At 44.1% G+C, this 16577-nt stretch overlaps 1 protein-coding gene across 3 annotated transcripts in view; it reads right to left on the minus strand.

Moving 5' to 3' along the window:
• Positions 1 to 15018, minus strand: part of LOC137677186 (ubiquitin-associated protein 2-like) — a 128400-nt gene extending 113382 nt beyond the window's left edge. For all 3 annotated transcript variants that reach the window (XM_068424451.1, XM_068424452.1, XM_068424450.1), the window contains exons 1-2: positions 15001 to 15018; positions 7141 to 7212 (exon numbers count right to left, since the gene is read on the minus strand). The gene's annotated coding sequence lies outside the window, so the exon portion shown is untranslated. The remainder of the gene's footprint in view (positions 1 to 7140; positions 7213 to 15000) is intronic.
• Between the last annotated feature and the right edge of the window lie 1559 nt (positions 15019 to 16577).

Below are 16577 nucleotides of genomic sequence, written 5' to 3' on the forward strand. Positions count from 1 at the left end.
TTTGAAAGAGACTTGCACTCTTCATGTCTTAGTTTCTGAAACAGTTTATTTATATTAATTGCAGTACCTCACTCTCAGTACACATGTGAATTCTGAGATTGCGTCTAGAATACACATTTTGCTAACTACGGTGTTCAACTCTAGCAACAGTATTAAAATATTACAGGTATCAGCTTTAGAGATCATACTGCACCTATAAAAACTTCACTGAACAAATGCTTTAGCAATAACAATCTTTAAAACCATTTCAGCAGATGTGTTGTAAGCATCAATTTTCTCCTAGCAAACCAAAAAGCTGTATCTACACAGAAATTGAGCAAGGGATAACTAAGATAAAATATTACAATTTTTAAAAATTGCATTACAAACTTAAGTAACACCTTTTTAATCACAATAATAATTTTCAGTCATTTACAGGATGTTATGTAAAAATTCTAGCACAACAGGGGACTGTTAAACACACTTGCTGTAAAAGTCAAGATGACACTGTAAATAAACTGAGAAAGCAACAGTAGGCAAGTTTAAAACACAGAACAGTATGAGATGATTTCAATGTGTTCTCAATTTAAACATACAAAGACTGTTTTTCAAGTTCAATGAGTACACTGCCCAAAAACATGGCTTTTTTGAAAACTAGTAAGAAGAACCTGATTCACTAGAATAAGGTGAAAATAAAAATCATAAAAGGAAAAAAGCAACTTGTCATTCTACATGCCTCCTCAGATAAGAGCAAAAAGTCCAAGACATATACATGGTTAAGACAACAGCATTCACCCAAAGCTGTAATCAGCATAAAGTAAACTGCTGAAAGGCTGCTCACTGTCTCACCTTCAGGACACTGAAACTTGCAGTTCTGCAGGGGTTTAGGGGTATTTTTTTTAAAGCATACAAGTCTCGTCTAATTTAGTACTGCCCTTTTGGTCCCTCCATTTTCCCATGTCTAAAATTTGAAAAACAATACTTATCAACCCTGTTGCTGTGCTCTAAAACTCTAAGGCAGAAGGTGTTAGCATGACCTTAGTTTTGATATCCCAAGAGAACCTTGCCATGAAGTCTGAGTTTTTGAGATTTGTTGTCATGGAAGTTACTGTGAGATCACAGCCACATCACAGGAATTTCTTTGCAGGATCAAATGCAAGAGACTGATAGAATGGGATGAAACAGTTCTCAATACTGCATTTAAACATCACTAAGTATACATGCAACTGCTGAGAACAGCAACTTTAAGGAGCAGAATTTTTACTTCTGCTTATTCATGAAAGTCCATTTGAAGAGTTACAAATACATTCAAGAAAAATATTTTGTGCTCTTTTCAGAATTTTTTTTTGCCAGAAGAAAGGGAAGGAAAAAGCATGTTTAAATAGATTATCTCATTCCCAAAGCCAGAGATTTAGCTTCCCTTAAAACCATTCTAAGTTCTCAAATGTTTTATACACAATGAATAAAACCCAGAAAATTCCCAGAACGCAAAGCACCAAGAGTAAGGCCTTCCATATCAGAGATGATCAGTTAGACTTTAATGTATATTCTAATATGCAAGCACATTTGAGAACAAAAACCTTTGTTCAACTGAATTATCACAATTCCTATCAAATTTTAAAAAGGAATAAAACAAAGAGCCCAAGGAATGCAATAACATTAAGTGAGAAGAAAAACTAGGATTAAACCTGGTGAGTCAAAAAAAAAAAAAAAAAAAAAAAAAAATCAACTTTATACACTAATGTGAATCCACAAAAGGCTACAATTTTACTTCAGAGGCAACTAAAAATAAATAAATGTTTATCTGGAACTCGTCAGCAGAAATTTTAACATGACTGAAATGCAAGCTGTTGTTTAAGAGTTAGTAGACTGATGTCAATCTAAAATTCTTACACTGTAAACAAGTATTTCTTTGGCTGAACTCTTCCAGAGCTTTAGTTAGATATCCAGTTGCCGTAAAAGACTTGAAAGCCTAAGTTCCAGAAACATATGATAATGTTTTGGTTAACCTTCAGACTCTTGGAGCTGTGATGTTTTGGATTTAAATACAATTGGAAAATATTCACAGCATCTTCTTTAAGATGAGTTTTTGGGGACATTTGTTTTTTTTGTGGGTGTTGTTTTGTTGTTTTTGTTTTTGTTTTTTTTTTTTAAACTGGTCTGAAGCTTAAGAAAAATCTTCATTTTATACAGTTTTTGGAAAAGTAAGCATGGAAGATGCTTAAGTGGAAGATGGCATCTTTCCGCTTTTTTTGAGGCCGCATCTGGAATATTGTGTCCAGTTCTGGGCCCCTCAGTTCAAGAAGGACAGGGAACTGCTAGAGAGAGTCCAGCGCAGAGCCACGAAGATGATTAAGGGAGTGGAACATCTCCCTTATGAGGAGAGGCTGAGGGAGCTGGGTCTCTTTAGCTTGGAGAAGAGGAGACTGAGGGGGGACCTCATTAATGTTTATAAATATGTAAAGGGCAAGTGTCATGAGGATGGAGCCAGGCTCTTCTCAGTGACATCCCTTGACAGGACAAGGGGCAATGGGTGCAAGCTGGAACACAGGAGGTTCCGCATAAATATGAGGAAAAACTTCTTTACGGTGAGGGTGACCGAACACTGGAACAGGCTGCCCAGAGAGGTTGTGGAGTCTCCTTCTCTGGAGACATTCAAAACCCGCCTGGACGCGTTCCTGTGTGATATGGTCTAGGCAATCCTGCTCTGGCAGGGGGATTGGACTAGATGATCTTTCGAGGTCCCTTCCAATCCCTAACATTCTGTGATTCTGTGATTCTGTAATTAGAAATTCAGGTCATTTTAAAAATACATACAACTTCTGAAAAAGAGGGGTGGAGGCTAAATACTGTAGATCAGTATTTCAACAAGTTTTGATACATCCCAGAAGCTGAACTGCTTGGAAGGTCAATTCACAAGTCCTGGAAGAGCTAAGCATACCTCTTCTTCCAAGCTGGCCTTTAAGATTTCAAGAAAGCAGAGCTCCACACAGAGCCATAAATATCATACTAGTATAAAATACAATAGAATCATAATATACCCAAACACACATTTGGATAAACCATTCTAGTGTAAAGCTCTATTTTCAGTCTCTTACATGTTGCCTTCAGCTAAATGCTTTTAGATCTTAACTATAAGTAGAGTTTACATACACATTTTAGCAAAGTTTAGCACAGTGTTTGAGTTATGCTTATGTGAGGTCACATAAGAGAAACTGAGAAGTCTGAAGTTGAGATTTTTCAGGAAAGGTGGTAACAGTTTCATTTTATTCAACAGAAGGATTAAGTGAATCTCTAAACAGAGCTTTCCCCACCATTAGAGTTCCAGAAGAGACAGCTTATCCCCTTCCCCTTCAACATTTCTCCCTTAAAAAAGAACAAAGAGATTATCTTAAAAAAAAAAAAAAAAAATGAAAGTATTTCACAGCATGTCTGTTTATATATAAACTTCTGGGGGAAAAGGCAACTCATCAATGCTGCACTACACATACCCATAAATGCAGAACAAAAATGCATTTATAGGAATACCAGTAGAAATAAGATGCAAAACAATCTCGCAACTTTCCAGTTCACATTACTGAAGCCCCAGCCCCTACACACTAACAGAGCAACACCGGTTCAAAAGACTGAAACACAGTCGCAGTGTCAAATAATTCACCACATAGATTTAATAGCCAAAAGGGATGTGGAGAACAGACACACCTTCCTCCTCCTCAAGTATTCCACCAGGGCTCATTGTTCCCAGCATTATTTCATCACTTGCTTTCAGTGCAGTTCATCAAAGCAGGAATTTAGTTTGTAAAGACACACCTAAGGCTCCCCAGCATTAATTACTTGATTTCTGCTGCTATGAGCCAGACTCCAGATAATTTGAACAAACAAATCAAAGTAGCAACCCATCATATCAGTGATCAAGAATACCAAACTCTTCCCCCCACCCCAAACCTGTCATGTAACTACCTCCAAGCCACATCCTCCTCCTCCTGCTTGTCCACAGGCAACTCATTCTGTCCTTCTCCCTCTACATACTGCATTAGGACCCATCTGTTGAGTCAAGGAGAGAATGTACCATAAAAAGAATATGCTAACAACTGATCCTAACTTTTCTCCAATACCATGGAGCAACTGGAAGGGGGGGGAAGAGTTGCATATCAGCTTTTCAATCAGGGTCTGTCAATAAAGGGGACCTACAATCATAAAACCAGTTCCTGGCCACCCACCACTCCTTAACAAAGTCCTGGTGAGGAAAACGATGCAGACTCTAGTTGCTAAACTCTTTCATTTGTTCTCTCGTATATTCAGCTCCAATCCTAAACAGATACTTGTTTTTTTGCTAAATAGAAAAGGTTTTAGTTACCACAGTCTGACTCAAATGTTCAAAACCTGCTTGTTCTGGCCTGCAAGGTAAGATGTGTCACTCAATACATTTTTGTGCTCAATTTTTGCTTAGATATTAAAAACAACTGAAAAGGGATGGTTCTGCAGTTTCTTGCCCTATGTTTTATCATACTTTATAATATGTAGGTCATTTCATAACTAGAAAATCACTTAGGATGCCCTCTGTTGATCGGTTATTTTAATGAATTTGTTTATTGAGAAGAAATATAAAAGTTACACATTTTCACTTCCCTCCCTCCCATGACTGAAGTACTCAAAAGAACTCCCTAGCCATCAATAGAATCAGCAAGGGAAACAAGTCATAAATATCTGAGGGAGGTTTTCTAGCAGAAATTGTCTCACCGATGTTTCATTTCAGAGGACTGTACAAAAAGAGCCATCCCAGCACCTCTCAGACTCAATATCCTTAACTAAGAAGTAATTTTAACCATCTAACTTTATTTAAACCTTTGTCTACAGTTGTGGGAGTCCTGGAGATTTGGGGAAAGGGAGCTGGATTTGCAAGAATAGCAAAAATAGGCTGATCTAGTTGACTTGCAATTTACCAGAACTCACATAATTCTGCAAAGTTCTGGCTTTAATTTCACTAAAAAATACTTTTAAAAATAATTTTCATGCACATAGCTTCATAAAATGAACTGCTCAATATGCAGAAGTACAAGAAGAATTCATCCTCACCTCTCCTAAATGCTGTATGTACATTTGTCTTCATTTAGCCTGCACCCAGGGCTAAACAATAACACTTGCTCTCTCACCCAATGTCCCCCAAGCGAGGAAGGGAACTGGGAAAAGGAGGGAGACTCACAGGTTGAAATTTAAACAGATTTAATAAAGAAACCAATATCGATGATAATACAGAACACACAAAATTATACTTAGCTACAAAGTTGCAGCAAGTTGCTCCAAGAATAGCAATCATTGGGAAGAAGGAAAAGAGGATAGCAAAAACAGCCCCCCCTCCTCCCCAGCAAGCTTTGCCTTTTGTACTGAGCTTGATGCCAATGCTATAGAACACACCTATGGGCCAGCCTGGGTCAGCTGCCCTGGATTTAACTGCTAATGGCCTTGATCACCATGGCTGGCCACAAACTGAAACAGAAACTTGATTCTATAAATTTTATTCCCCAGGAAACCAGGACAGGATTCCACCACTTATTCTATACCTTTTACATCAACACACTACTATTTTCCCTGTCTCTCAACATATATATATCCATACATACACACAGATATCATTCTCTTTAGTCTATGGGCCATCTCTCTATGAAGTCCACTGAACTAATTTAGTCCAAAACCGGGGTTCCATTTCTCATCATAGTCTCTCAGGGCAGGAAAAACATTGCTGTGGGATTCACTCAGCCAGCAGATCAGGACCAGGCCTCAATATGGTGTCATGGACTAGTGAAGTTGGGCACAGCAGGATGATGTGTTGCATCTGGAGGTTGCAGCTGGTGTATCTGCTGCAGCCCATGTTCACAGTCTGGGATGATTCTTACTGTGATAAATGACAATTAGCATCATACAGTTCAAGTTATTGGCTATTCTCGCCCAGAATCAAATCTCCTTGGGGTACACATCTAACTTCCCCATCCACCTGCATCATCCACCAGGTGCACCCGGTTCCTTGAGCAAAAGCAATCCCACACATGGGTTTACCTTTGCTTGAGGCAGGAGTAATCCAAACTGTTTTCCCCAACATATTCCTTGCATGAACCACAGGGACTTTATCCCCCTCTACAGTGCACAACAGCTCAGATTGAGCAGGGCCAGCCTGGATGATAGATCCCCTGGTATTAACTAACCAGGTGGCCTTTGCTAAGTGTTCATCCCAGTTTTTGAAAGTCCCATCACCCATTGCTTTCAGGGTAGTCTTCAACAGCCCATTACATGGTTCCACTTTCCCAGCAGTTGGTGCATGGTAGGGGATGTGATATATCCCTTCAATACCATGCTCTTTAGCCCAGGTGTCTATGAGGCTATTTTGGAAATGAGTCCCCTTGTCTGACTCTATTCTTTCCAGAGTGCCATGTCACCACAAAATCTGCTTTTCAAGGCCCACAATAGTGTTACAGGCAGTGGCATGAGACACAGGGTATGTTTCCAACCAGCCAGTACTTGCTTCCACCATCGTGAGCACATAGCGCTTGCCTTGCCGGGTTCCTGGAAGCGAGATGTAATCAATTTGCCAGGCCTCTCCATACTTATATTTCAGCCATCGTCCTCCATGCCACAGGGGTTTTAGTCATTTGGCTTGTTTAATTGCAGCACAAGTTTCACATTCATGGATGACCTGTGCGATGGTGTCCATGGTCAAATCCACCCCTCGGTCACAGGCCCATCTATATGTGGCATCTCTGCCTTGATGGCCTGATGTATTACGGGCCCACCAACCTAACAATAATTCACCTTTATGCTGCCAGTCCAGGTCTACTTGGGACACTTTAACCTTAGCAGCCTGATCCACTTGCTGGTTGTTTTGTTGTTCCTCAGGGGCTCTGCTCTTGGGTACGTGAGCACCTATGTGACATACCTTCACAACCAGCTTCTCTAATTGGGCAGCAATATCCTGCCATAATTGGGCTGCCCAGATGAGTTTGCCTCTGCACTGCCAGTTGTTTTTCTTCCAGTGCTTCAGCCATCCCCACAGGGCATTTGCTACCATCCACGAGTCAGTATACAGGTAGAGTACTGGCCATTTTTCTCGGTCAGCAATATCTAGAGCCAGCTGGATGGCTTTTACCTCTGCAAACTGACTCGACTCACCTTCTCCCTCAGCTGCTTCTGCCACTCATCATGTAGGACTCCACACAGCAGCTTTCCACCTTCGCTGCTTGCCTATAATATGAGAAGATCCATCAGTGAACAAGGCATGATGCTTCTCATTCTCTGATAGTTTATTGTATGGCGGGGCCTCTTCAGTACGCATGACCTCCTCCTCTGGTGACATGCCAAAATCTTTCCCTTCCGGCCAGTCCCTGATTACTTCCAGAATTCCTGGGCAATTAAGCTTCCCTGTTTGGGCCCGCTGAGTAATCAATGCAACCCACTTACTCCACATAGCATCAGTTGCATGATGTGTGGAGGGGGTCTGCCCTTTAAACATCCAGTTCAACACTGGCAATCAGGGTGCCAGGAGGAGCTGTGCCTCAGTGCCAATTACTTCTGAGGCAGCTCCAACTCCTTCATAGGCTGCCAGTATCTCTTTTTCTGTTGGAGTATAACGGTCCTCTGATCCTCTGTATCCCCGGCTCCAAAACCCCAGGGGTCGACCTCGAGCCTCCCCCGGTGCCTTTTGCCAGAGGCTCCAGGTAGGACCATTCTCCCCAGCTGCGGTATAGAGGACATTCTTTACATCTGGTCCCATCCGGACTGGTCCAGGGGCCACTGCATGGACTATCTCTTGTTTAATTTGCTCAAAAGCCTGTTGTTGCTCAGGGCCCCATTTCAAGTCATTCTTCTTCCAAGTCACTTCATAGAGAGGGCTCACAATCTGACTGGAATGGGGAATGTGCATCCTCCAGAAGCCTACTACGCCTAGGAAAGCCTGTGTCTCCTTTTTGTTAGTTGGCAGAGACATGGCTGTTATTTTGTTCATCGCGTCCATTGGGATCTGACAACGGCCATCTTGCCACTTCATTCCTAAAAACTGGATCTTTTTTGCAGGTCCCTTGACCTTTCCACATTTGATGGCAAAACCAGCTTCTAGAAGGATTCTAATTACTTTTTCCCCTTTCTCAAAAACTTCTCCTGCTGTATCACCCCATACAATGATGTCATCAATGTACTGCAGGTGTTCCAGAGCTCCACCCTTCTCCAGTGCAGTCTGGACCAGTCCATGGCAAATGATGGGGCTGTTTCCACCCCTGGGGCAGTCGATTTCAGGTGTACTGGATGCCCCTCCAGGTGAAAGCAAACTGTTGCCTACACTCCACTGCCAAAGGAATGGAGAAAAACACATTTGCAATATCAATCATGGCATACCACTTGGCTGGCTTTGACTCCAGTTCATAATGGAGTTCTAACATGTCCGGTACGGCAGCACTCAGTGGTGGTGTGACTTCATTCAGGCCACAATAGTCCACAGTTAGTCTCCATTCCCCATTAGACTTTCACACTGGCCATATGGGACTGTTGAAGGGGGAGCGTGTTTTGCTGATCACTCCTTGGTTCTCCAGTTGATGGATCAGCTCATGGATGGGGATCAGGGAGTCTCTGTTAGTACGATATTGTCACCAGTGGACCATTGTAGTAGCAATAGGCACCTTTTGCTCCTCCACCCTCAGCAGCCCTGCTGAGGACCTGAAGCGTCCTCTGATACACCAAGCAGGGTAGACAGCTGTCTAATTTCTTCCATCTCCACAGGCACTACACCAAATGCCCACTGGTACCCCCTCAGGTCCTTGAAATACCCTCTCCTCAGGTAATTTATACCAATAATGCATGGGGCGTCTGGGCCGGTCACAATAGGGTGCATCTGCCACTCAGTCCCAGTCAGACTCACTTCAGCTTCCAAGGCAGTCAGCTCTTGGGAGCCCCTGTCACACCAGAGGTACAAATTGATTCTGTCCCTTTATAGTTTGATGGTATTATGGTGCATTGTGCATAAATGTTTGACCTGTTTCTTCTGTCACAGAACTGCTCAATTAGTCTTCAGTTCAGCTAGAGCCAAGACAGCCAATTACTCCTTATTTGCAAGCACAGAAATTATTTGGATTTGAAATATGCCTCTTATTGCATTTTCACAGCACTTTATCTAAACACATATCCCAAACGCACCCACCCACCTCTCCACCTATCAAGATCCATAAATTACTTTTTACCACCATCCCTACACTAAATTCAGTCCTTAATCCACCTCCTTCTCAAAGGCATGTAAGAACATATGGCCTTGAGTTTGCCTAAGGACTACAGATTTGACTATGTCAAGTAGTTTAACCTAAAGAAGAAAGCTTTGGGGAGGGTGTCTCATCAATGCATATAAATACCTGAAGGGAAGGTGCAAAGAGAGTCAGGCTCTTTTCAGCAGTGCCCAGTGACAGAAGCAGAGGTAACGGGCACGAACTGGAACACAGGAGGCTCCATCTGAACATCAGGAAATGCTTTTTTTTTTTTTACTGTGAGGGTGACTGAACACTGGCACAGGTTGTCCACTGTCCTGGGCAACCTGCTGTAGGTGGCTCTGCTTGAGCAGGGGGAGACAAGATGACCTCCAGAGGTCCCTGCCAACCTCAGCCAGTCTGTGTTTAAGTGAAGTAAAAAGGGAAGGAAGTCCTATAACAGAAAAGCTGTTATTAAAAATGCCCCACAAGCTTCATTAGGGACAACTCTTAAGCTCTAGCATTTCTGCTCAGACAGTCACATAAAGAAAATCAAGTCAATGTCTATCTTCAATTAAATCAGGTAGGGCAAAAGTCACTGGGACTTTAAATCCAGCAACATACACTACTACATCAACAGATAAAATGGTAAACAATGAAAACCAGAGCACAGGTATAACATTGCAAGGAGTTTTATACTTGCAGTCATAACAGAGAACTATTCAAGAAAGGTAATAAGTGTCTTTTCCTAAGACACAAAGAAAGGTTCCTGGGTGTGGCTGCTATCTGGACATCAAGAAGCAGTAAAGAAACCCAACAGGTTGAGGACGCATATCAGAAGTCACAAGGTTTTCTCAAACACTGAAAAAAACCTTTTGCATACTCATTAAGTTGCCTTCACCAAGCTCATAACACTATTTCAATCTTTCTCTAAACTGAATTTCAGACAGCTACCCCTTGGCACTTACCCCATGTTCAAAACACTCAGAAATTCACTCAGTGGCTAATAAGAGGAAGTGAAGCACAAGACCGGAAAGTGCAGTACTGCTCCCCCTCATCACATTTAGCCTCCCAAAGTTAACATCAGTAACTTAGGTCCCTCTTATGTCAGTCTCAAAATGGATCACAAGTCAGTGATCTGAAGAACATGTGACTGAAAGCTGAAATAAAAGCCCAGTAACAGAAGACATCTGTCCTTTTGGGTAAACCCATCAAAAGCACAGACCAGAATTTCTCGAATACAATATATTATGTACAGCCCGACAGCAGAGCAGGGTTTGGCACCAGGATTCCTTTCAGATTCATGTTGCTGAAACTGTATCTAAGACAACACGCAAGTTTGAAAATCAAGGAAGACTGTAAATGCAGAAAGAAAAAAAATAAATCAGCAATAGCCTTCAAATATAGGGAAACATGGACAATATGATAATATGAGATATCGGTGAAGTGCTTCCCATAAAATAGCCATGATTCAGTTAACATTTAAAACCAAACAGAGGAAACAAAAAAGCTTTCAGAAGTCATATGCTTCATTCTATATTATTATATCCACCATCCTCAAAACACTAACAAAACAAATACAGTAGGAAAAAAAATTTCATTTCTTTGCTCAAAAGCAATCTCAATATGGTCTCTAAAGCATCATCCTCCTTCCAAGAACAGTATTTTAGTCATAAGAAATACAACTGAAATGTTCTAGATGAAACCTACACCACATACAGTAAAACTGCAAAAAGACTTTCTCTTGAAAGGGTTGCCATTTCAGTTGTGGAAGCAAGCCCTTCTGATATAGATGCCATTCATTGATTCACGGTATTGAAGGCAGGAAGGGTAATGATATCATTGTGTCTCGCCTTCATACAGCCCAAGCCATTAAAATTCCTAACATCCACGGGTTGCATTAGTCTCATGTCTCAGCATCATCCTGGGAATTCATGTTGGACTGCTTGATCATCCTTTAGAGTCAGTGCATAAGATAATTTCAAGAGAACTGAGAGTAGAAACAACTCCAGTCAAAGGAACTGCGCGAAGTTGTTCAAATAACCTATCTTACAAGTTTTACAATCTAGAGAAAACAGAAATAAAACAATATGCTCAGCAAAATAGTTGTGATGTAGTCAAAGTAAGCTGAGCAAGCCATAAGATCTTAGGCATCAGACTGTACCACCTCTAATCTATCTGTCTTTAGTCAGATAGATTACTCTCTGCAGCATTGAGAAGTAGTGGAGGGAAAAGGGCTGAAGGTACCACACCTGTGAAACCAACTGCAGAAGTCCCAGGTGGGCAGGGGGTTCTGACAAACTGCCAGTTTAGATGGCCAAAATTAAAGAGCGTGGACTTTCATGTTAGAGCAAAATGGAGAAACCCTTTGTACGATTTTTGTAAAATATGAACCTTAAGTAACTGCAAAGAAGCTACTTTCACAACCTTTCATCCTGGCTCTCACTTTAATGAACATAACCTGTTTAGGGAAGTTATACGAAAAACAGTACAAGTCCAAACTAGGTCTTCTCTGAAAAGCAAAAAGGATGCAATGGGCTACAAACGAGCAGATTGTATCAGAAAAAAAAAAAAAACAAAAGTCATCAAAAAGCTCCAGCAGAATAACAACACTGAAGTGGATATTACTTGTATTTCCTCTAGCACCTTCTATTCAATAGTTTTGAAGTATACAAGTACAACACTGAGTTTCTTTAAACTGTCATTGTATAAAGGGGACAAATCACTTGGCTTCTCTTTTACCAAGGTCATACGAGACTGTTGCAAACCTGAGCGCAGAACACAGGTCTTCAGAGTCCTGCTGATGTGCTTTAACCAAATAAGAGACAAAGATAAATAAAAAGATTAATAAAAGATATAATTTTGTATTCCTATTCTTTCATGAAGAATCTATTCCAAATACAGGTACTAAACATTACTGAAATTGCAAGTAAGCATTACTATTAACAGCAATACTATCAATACTAACGATTAATAGAGTATTAATAGTCTAATACATACATTTCTCAAGCACTATTAATCAGCATGCTATTCTGCTATGATCAGTATCACAAGGGGGACACCAGCAACAAATATAAAACACACCAAAAAATGGCATTCTATGAGGAAAGCATCACATAAAAGTCCCTGGAAGAAATATAAAACATCAAAAATCTGCTTCTAAGTTCTAAAAGGGTAGCTTAAAAATGGGAAGAATTAAAAAAAAAAAAAAGCTTCTAGTAACAGACAAAATTTTTTTGTTGAGTTTTCCCTTAGCTTCCTTACATTTTAGTGGTGAGCCTGTAACTCACCAAGTCCCCTTGAATGGTCAAAACCTTTTGCAACTCATGACACCAGGAGCTTTTTTGAGGACTGACCAAAACAATGCAAGTGAAACAGTCTAAATTTCTAAATTTTCTTATTACTATAAACACTCTTTTTAATCAATATGCTGATAAAAACTGCAACTAGAACAAAGCAGAATAGAGCTTGCCCAATTCCCACTCCTCCCTCCCTCTTTTAAGTTACCAAGATTGTTGAGGTTATAAACACCTCATGTTTATGGCTCATTTTCCAGACTGCATCAAAATTGGTTTACACAGTTAATTCAGTTTCTCCATGTAACCCTCCAGGAGTCCCAAACATCATTAATGCTGCAAAGTGATTTAGCCTCGCTTGCTTTCAAGTTACCTAGTGTAAGGTTAAAAATAAATTCTTTAAACAAGTTAGGTCAAACCACCACAAAGAGATCAGGCCCAGGTATAAATACTGAGTCAGCCAGGTAGGAATCCAAACCCAGATTCCACTAGAGAACACAAGATAACCAAAGGGATTGCTAAAAGGGCCTGGTAAATATTAAAAAAGCAAAGCCTCAGAAGGCTGAGCTGCTACCGTTTGTTGTTTAGGGCTCCGTTTCAATGGCATACTCTGCTCCTCCAGGCCTGCACATCCTCCCCCTCCCTTCACACACATCCAGCTCCAATTTCTCTCCTTGAAAAAAACAGCTGCTCTCACGCCAGGACAGCCCCTTCATTTCACCAGCCACCACCACCCCAGAGGCTATCGCCTTGATCTGCTGCTGAAATGAAAAGCATTCAGCATTTACTCAAATTGAGATGACTAGGGACCAATTGCTGCTTGGTAGCTAGAGATGAAGCAAGCTGGCCCTCGTGAGCTTCCCCTTACATAGCTCCACACCAAGCCTGAAGTTTCTGTTCCACAAGACTGTGTGTTTCTTTGAACACAACCAAGAGGGCTCTGCACATCCATGCTCCTCATGTTAACACACCTACAAAAGAGAAGCTTCAAACCAGGTTCACCCTGAGTGACTCCCAGGTGGCATTCAACAGCACTGCAGACATTTCAGCACATATTTTTAAATCTATTTCACATCACAGAGTCCAGATCCTTACCCTCAGGCTCAAAGGTGCACCAGGTCCCTTTCTACATCCAGTTTCTTGCAGAAGGGTTATCTACCAGTTCGCTTTCCTGCTGTAATTTTCTTCAGCAACAATAGCAAACACAGAAAAGCTTTCTTTTTTGTTTTTAAATGCAACATAAGCCAGTCGAATAGCAAAGCCCTGCCCTGACTTCCAATTCTCAGCAAGCACACATAATTGGGGGTGAGAAAAGACTAGGTAGAGAAGATTAACAGAGAAAATGGTTCATTTGTTGCCATGTCCTCAAGTAACCTACTGTTGCTGCCGAGATGTTATTGTCAGTGAATTCTATAGCTGTGACCATGACACAGCTGCCCTACCCCACCCCACCAGCGAGGGAGCACCTGGGAAGGAGATGGGGAAAGACAACATGGAAGCCCTACACAAGGCACAAATCAACAGTTATCTACCCATTTATTCCCTTCCCGTGCTGCCAGCCCTCCTTTAGCCTGACTCGAGAGTAGAAAGGGGCCCAAAGGCACGCCCCCTTACACCAGCCCCACTTCTCTGAGGGGTCTAGCTGCACCCCCTTTCTTCACACCCCCAAGCCCACAGAGCCAGGAGAAGCACAAACCCATCAGGAGAGAAACCCCTAGCTGTAACGAGATGAAAAACAAGGGGGATGGGATGCAGGACTCCCTCCCCAGAACGGAAGAGGGCAAAAGCTAACCCACCTCTTCTGCTACCCACCGGGGATCGAGTTGGTTCCCCCTCCTCACACGAGCCCAGGCTAGAGCAGGGCGGGAGCTGCCCGCAACCGCGGCCTACTCAGCAGCCCCTACCCGCACCCCTAAGGGGAAAGGGGGAAGGGCGGCGGCAATCTAGGGCAGGGCGAAGCTTCCCCCGGGCGGCCGCCAAGAAAAGTAAGGGAGAGCCGCCTCCTCTCACGCCGCCACCCCCACCAGCCTCCGAGGACAGGAAAGGGCGGCAGGCCCGACAGGGAGGGGCGACCCTGGGAGACACCCGCCGCCAGACAAGAACTCCCACCGGGACGAGGAAGCGGGCCCGTCCCGGGGCCTCAGGCCGCTGAGGGAGCAACGGCCGCCCCCAGACCGCCGGGCGGGGGAGGGGCGCCGGGCCTCCCCCGTGACGCGCGGGACCAACTCCCCCACCGCCACGCACGCGCGGGACCAACTCCCCCACCGCCACGCGCGCGCCGGGCACAGGCAGTGAGGGAGAGGGACGCGCCCCGCGCCCCCAACCCTCCCGCGTGGTACCTGCCCAACGTGCTCACAAAGCGCCCACCACCGTCACGTGACCGCCTGGCTGGCTCGCTTCTCCCCCCCCTCCTCCACGCGCGCGAGAGGCCGCTCCGACGTGACGTGGCGTGACGTGCTCGCCTACCGCCCCCCCCCCCCCGCGCGCCTCGCCCCTCGCCCCTCACACACCGCCAGCACGCGCTCATCCACTGGTTCTTCCACCTACCCCAGCACCACGTGAGCAGAGCGGAGGAAGCCAGCCCCTTCCCCCTCACATGACCGGGGCGCTCCCCCCCCCCCGCGCGCAGCTGAAGGGGACGGTTGGTCTCGCCTATGGCTGTGCTGAGGGCAGGTGACGCGCGGGGCGTCTCCGTGAGGGGCTGCGGGGCCTCCCCCCCTCAGGGGGCGTCAGCGCCGGCTCGTTGCCGCTGGCTGCTCCGCGGGAGGCCCCGGGGGAAGGCTGCAGCCACTCCTGGGGTCGCTCCGTGGAGGGTTGACGCGCAGGCGGAGCCCGACCGGGAAGGGTATCTGCGAGGATAGGCGGCCCCGCCTCAGCGCTTTGTCAGGCCGCAGGGAGACAGAGGCCCAGAGCCCGCGGGCGCAGCCTGGGCCCTGGCAGGATGGGTTTAGGAACAGGGTGAACGTTCAGAATCATGGCTCGGTTCCTCTGTCACTGGCCGAAGGAGCGGTTTGAACCAGGAACTGTGTTTTTTTTAGGTTTTCCTTCTTATTTTAAGGTGGCTTTTATTTTCTGCCCAACAGGGTTTTGGCAGGACTGATTATGAATGGTTTATGTCACAGATTAAAGCCTCAGGTTGCCAGGTTATGTTCATTACATTTGGTGCCTCAGTCCCAAACAACGTTCAAGCTGAGCTGACGTGGGTTCTGGGCTTTCTAGAGCTCCCTTGTTCCTTCTCTAGTTATTGTTCTCCTGGAGGCTTCATCCCAGACCTCTTTGATATCCCAAACAATCTGCATGACTAGAGAATCAAAAGGCTTCTTCATGTTCTTTCTCCACAGTTGCTGAGACCAATGCCTGAGCGGTCAGGAAATTGGAACCAATTCTGTGCTTACATTAATTTAAGTGTTACACTTTTGCCAGGCTGGACACAGGGAGGGAGGCACCCCATCGACATGGAGGAATCCCAGGACAAAGGATAGCTGCACTATAGGAGGAAAAGGGCAAGGAGACTATGCTAGGGACTAATGGAGAACAGCAAGGGGGTGGCACAGCAGAAGTATGTCAGAGCACTTGGTGCAGCTTCTGGCAACCCAAACTGAACGGTGACAGGACAGATGGCAAGAAAGGAAGGTTGCTTGACTCCCCAAGAAGAGGAGTTTCAGGTTGTGAACCAGGAAAAAAAAAATAACTTTTTCCCTTTAGGCTTTTTTCTGCTGTGCATTTTTCCCATTCTGTACAGCACCTCTGGTTGCCCAAAATGTAGTGGGTGTACCCTTCTGGCATCCCTTCTTTGTAAGGCCTGGCATTTTAAGACAGAGCTTGCTTAGCCTATGTGGAAATTGGTCTCTGCTTGGCACTCTGCTGAGCAGGCAGAGTTGGTGAAGGTGATGGGGGAACCAGATAGCAGACTGTTTGTTCAGCCCCAGTGCCTCCAGCGATATGTCCCATGGGTTTTGACCTTTTCTGTGGTCTTATTTCCTTTACTGCTGTTTGCTCATCCTCTGTCCCTTGACCCCATACTCTCTGCATAAGTAGAGAGGGCATCAAATCTCATTTTACCCTAAGTAATATCTGAAAATTAATC

The sequence above is a fragment of the Nyctibius grandis genome, assembly GCF_013368605.1.
Source record: "Nyctibius grandis isolate bNycGra1 chromosome W unlocalized genomic scaffold, bNycGra1.pri SUPER_W_unloc_2, whole genome shotgun sequence".
Classification (NCBI taxonomy): domain Eukaryota; kingdom Metazoa; phylum Chordata; class Aves; order Nyctibiiformes; family Nyctibiidae; genus Nyctibius; species Nyctibius grandis.